This window comes from Oncorhynchus clarkii, chromosome 3 (genome assembly GCF_045791955.1).
Source record: "Oncorhynchus clarkii lewisi isolate Uvic-CL-2024 chromosome 3, UVic_Ocla_1.0, whole genome shotgun sequence".
NCBI classification, from domain to species: Eukaryota; Metazoa; Chordata; class Actinopteri; order Salmoniformes; family Salmonidae; genus Oncorhynchus; species Oncorhynchus clarkii.
Genome location: NC_092149.1, coordinates 46317953 through 46323122, shown reverse-complemented (window position 1 = coordinate 46323122; position 5170 = coordinate 46317953).

Sequence of the window (5170 nt, the reverse complement as noted above, 5' to 3'; positions counted from 1 at the left end):
GTAAGTTGGTCAGCACATGCTCACAGTACACATCCTGGTACTCCGTCTGGCGCTGCGGCCTTGTGAATGTTGACCTGTCTAAAGATCTTAATCACATCGGCTGAGGAGAGCGTGATCACAGTCTTCCGTTACAGCTGGTGCTCTCATGCATGTTTCAGTGTTGTGTCATGACTTGGCCCTTTCTGGTTATAGATCATGGCTTCCCACTCTCTACCACCCAGGTTCTGTTCTCATGTCATAAATTCCTGGCAGAGACTCTCTGCCCTTGGCCATGAAGAAATAGAGACACAGAGAGAACAAAGGATTTCACGAATACGAAACAAAATGTCCACTTGTGAGAAGGTGTTAATGGTCCGTGGCGGGACGGGTATGACAACTGTGTTTCATTTGGTGACCTCTGTGAGGACAGGAAACACACATAACTATATCTCTGAATGTGTAAATTTCTCAATTATGGTGTTTGCATCTAATTGTGGTATAAAATTAATGAGTAAAGATGAAACTGTGACATTTTGTAATGTGATGTTAACTTCTTGAGTTTCCCTCAAGAATTTCCCTGCATTTAGCGCCATCCATCATTCCTTCAATGCTGACCAGTTTCCCAGTCCCTGCCAATGGAAAAACATCCCCACAACATGATGCTGCCACCACCATGCTTCACTGTGGGGATGAGGTTCTAGGGGTGATAGAAGGTGTTGGGTTTGTGCCAGATGTAGCGTTTTCCTTGATGGCCAAAAAGCTCAATTTTAATCTCATCTGAGCAGAGTGCCTTCTTCCATATGTTTGGGGAGTCTCCCACATGCCTTGTGGCGAACACCAAATGTGTTTGCTTATTTTTTTCTTTAACTTCTTATGGCTGCAATCCCATTAACGGGATAATTTATCAACAACTGTTGATTTGCAGAGCGCCACATTCAACTAATATTACTAAAAATGTTTATATTCATGAAATCACAAGCCTTTTGTTAATCCACCTGTCATGTCAGATTTTGAAAATATGCTTTACAGCGAAAGCAATCCAAGCGTTTGTGTAAGTTTATCGATCGCTCGACAAAACATTATGAACACCTAGCATCAAAGTAGCTTGGTCACGAAAATCAGAAAAGCAATCAAATTAATCGTTTACCTTTGATCTTGGGATGTTTTCACTCACGAGACTCCCAGTTACACAAATGTTCCTTTTGTTCCATAAAGACTTTTTATATCCAAAATACCTCCGTTTGTTTGGCGCGTTATGTTCAGAATCCACAGGAAAGAGCGGTCACGACAACGCAGATATATTCCAATAGTATCCGTAATGTCCACAGAAAAATGTAAAACGTTTTTTATAATCAATCCTCAGGTTGTTTTTAAAATATATATTAGATAATATATCAACCGGATGTGTAGGTTTTTCAATAACACCGGGAGAAACAATGGCCGCTTTACTCTGTAGCGCAAAACTCACTCTGAGAGCCCCCACCTATCCACTTACGCAATGTGATCTTTCACGCTCATTTTTCTAAATAAAAGCCTGAAACTATGTCTAAATACTGTTGACACCTTAGGGAAGCCATAGAAAATTGAATCTGGTTGATATCCCTTTAAATGGAGGATAGGCATGCATAGGAACAGAGAGGTTTCAAAATAAGAGGCACTTCCTGATTTTCCTCAGGTTTTCGCCTATAATATCAGTTCTGTTATACTCACAGACAATATTTGTACAGTTTTGGAAACTTTAGAGTTTTCTATCCTAATCTGACAATTATATGCATATTCTAGTTTCTGGGGCTGAGAAACAGGCAGTTTCAAATAGGTATGTTTTTTTGCCAAAAACAAAAATACTGCCCCCTACACGCAAAAGGTTAACGATGTGGTATGGTTAAAAGATTCATCAATCTACTCAAACCTTAGCCCTCTCATGGTAATTGAGGTAAGCTGGTCTGAAGGGAATTCCTCCAGGTGGGGGTTATATTGGTAACAGTAGAAAGGGGCTGTCCCATGATGCCAGATCAATGTCTGTGCTCATGGGGCGGGCAAATGATTTAGTTAAAATTCAAAGGGAATTGGAGTTTCCTTCAACAAACAGCTTAAAATTACATGACATAATTTCACAAATAGTTTCATCTTTACTCATTAATTTTACAACAATTAGATGCAAGCCTCACAACTGAGACTATTATATAAACAGAGTTATGGTAATGTGGCTGTATTGTCTCTCATGAGTTTCACTAACATTTAAACGAAATGGACCGGTCGTATCTGGATTCTTCCCTGACCATGTACACATTCTTCAAAACATGGACATTTTTCAGTTTTCAAGTTCTGTGATGTGGAAGCGGTTCTTTTGTTCTCCTGTGAACCTCACTCCCTCTCTACTCTGGCCATGAGGAGAGAACTCCTCTAGGAATTTATGGTCTGCCTAACAGAGCCTGGGTGTAGGGGGAAGAGAGAGAGGGGGATGGTGCTCGCTGTACCCAAAGAGGGCCACGTCATGACACGGATGATAAAAGTAACACATTATAATAAGAATGAATTTAATTTGTAAAGCGCATTTCTCGTACCCAAGGCACTATAAATAATAATAAAGTAATTTCCCAGGGTTTTCATATTTCTATGAAATATAACCTATAATTACTTAACTTATTACTATTTATAAAAAATAAAAAAACTATTGTGTCACTGTGAAAGTGTGCAGGTGTCAGCCTCAAATCATCGTTTAATTTCTAATCTCTCTGTTGGCAGGTAGAGCAGCGATCATCAACCACACTGCTCAAAAAATAAAGGGAACACTAAAATAACACATCCTAGATCTGAATGAATGAAATATTCTTATTAAATACTTTTTCTTTACATAGTTGAATGTGCTGACAACAAAATCACACAAAAATTATCAATGGAAATCAAATTTATCAACCCATGGAGGTCTGGATTTGGAGTCACTCAAAATTAAAGTGGAAAACCACACCACAGGCTGATTCAACTTTGATGTAATGTCCTTAAAACAAGTCAAAATGAGGCTCAGTAGTGTGTGTGGCCTCCACATGCCTGTATGACCTCCCTACAACGCTTGGGCATGCTCCTGATGAGGTGGCGGATGGTCTCCTGAGGGATCTCCTCCCAGACTTGGACTAAAGCATCCGCCAAGTCCTGGACAGTCTGTGGTGCAACGTGGCGTTGGTGGATGGAGCGAGACATGATGTCCCAGATGTGCTCAATTGGATTCAGGTCTGGGGAACGGGCGGGCCAGTCCATAGCATCAATGCCTTCCTCTTGCAGGAACTGCTGACACACTCCAGCCACATGAGGTCTAGCATTGTCCTGGTAGTGCCTCCATGCAGAGATCATTGTCCTTCTGGAAGGTTCTCCCATCTCCACAGAGGATCTCTAGAGCTCTGTCAGAGTGACCATCAGGTTCTTGGTCACCTCCCTGACCAAGGCCCTTTCCGTCTGATTGCTCAGCTCCAGGAACTGTCCTTCTTTAGACTACTTGAGAATCTGGATCATCAGCATTTGTGGGTTTGATTAGTCTCAAAATGGCTAGAAACAAAGACATTTCTTCTGAAACTCAGTCTATTCTTGTTCTGAGAAATGAAAGCTATTCCATGTGAGAAATTGCCAAGAAACTAAAGATCTCATACAACTCTGTGTACTACTCCTTTCACAGAACAACGTAAACTGTCTTTAACCAGAATAGAAAGAGGAGTGGGAGGCCCCGGTGGACAACTGAGCAAGAGGACGAGTAAATTAGAGTTTCTAGTTTGAGAATCAGACGCCTCACAAGTTCTCAACTGGCAGCATCATTAAATAGTACCTGCAAAACACCAGGCTCAACGTCTACAGTAAAGAGGCGACTCAGGGATGCTCTCCTTCTAGGCAGACTGGCAAAGAAAAAGCCATATCTCAGACTGGCCAATAAAAATTAAATATTAAAATGGGCAAAAGAACACAGAAACTGGACAGAGGAACTCTGCCTAGAAGGCCAGCATCTCCGAGTTGTATTGCTTCTTTAATTGGAACAACAGTTTTCAGCTGTATTAACATCATTGCAAAAGGGTTTTCTAATGATCCTTTTAAAATGACAAACTTGGATTAGCTAAGGTGCCATTGGAACACAGGAGTGATGGTTGCTGATAATGGGCCTCTGTACGCCTATGTAGATATTAAATCAGCCGTTTCCAGCAACAATAGTCATTTACAACATTAACATTGTCTACACTGTATCTCTGATCAAATTTATATCATTTTAATGGACAAAAAATTTGCTTTTCTTTAAAAAACAAGGATATTTCTGAAGTGACCCCAAACCTTTGAACTATTGTGTATGTGTATGTATACAGTATGTGATGTGTATATGTGGTTAGTGGTTGGAGCATTGGATCAGTAACCGAAAGGTTGCTAGATTGAATCCCCGAGCTGACAATCTGTTGTTCTGCTCCTGAACCTGGGAGTTAACCCACTGTTCTTAGGCTGTCATTGTAAATAAGAATTTGTTCTTAATTAACTGACTTATTTTAACCTAGTTAAAAAATATATGTGTATATGTATATTTTAATATGTTCTGGTGAGGCTCAGTCTCTCTAGGTAAGCTGTTTTCGGTATGGGGTGTATGTGTGTACTAGAGGTTAGTGCAGCCTCTCATTGGGGGATAGGCTTGAACTGGGGTGTTACTGTTCATACTAGTTCTCCTCAATGTGAATGTATGTTTAAAAAAAATATATACATCTTTAATGTTTACTTTTTTATCTTCCCCTCTCCACCTCCATGTCCCCCTTGCAGCGGTTTTCAAAGGTTTTAAATAGCCTTGCTCTTAACTACGGCATTGCCAAATAGGCTAGGCAGGGCAGGAACTCAATTTGTCATTTGGAACACGAACAGTTTGAGATTTACAGGAATTAAAGGTGGTATATCGTTATAATGAATGTCGGACCAGGGCGCAGCATACGTGGAGTTCCACATGTTTAATAGAAAGGAAACCTGCAAAAACGTGAAGTCATGGAGTGCTCACAGGTCACTACACACAAACAAGATCCCACAAAACACAGTGGGGGAAATGGCTGCCTAAATATGATCCCCAATCAGAGACAACGATAAACAGCTGCCTCTGATTGGGAACCATACCACCCTGACCTAACCAACATAGAGAAGGCTATCTATCTATCTATCTCCAGGAAACACATTTATGCATGAC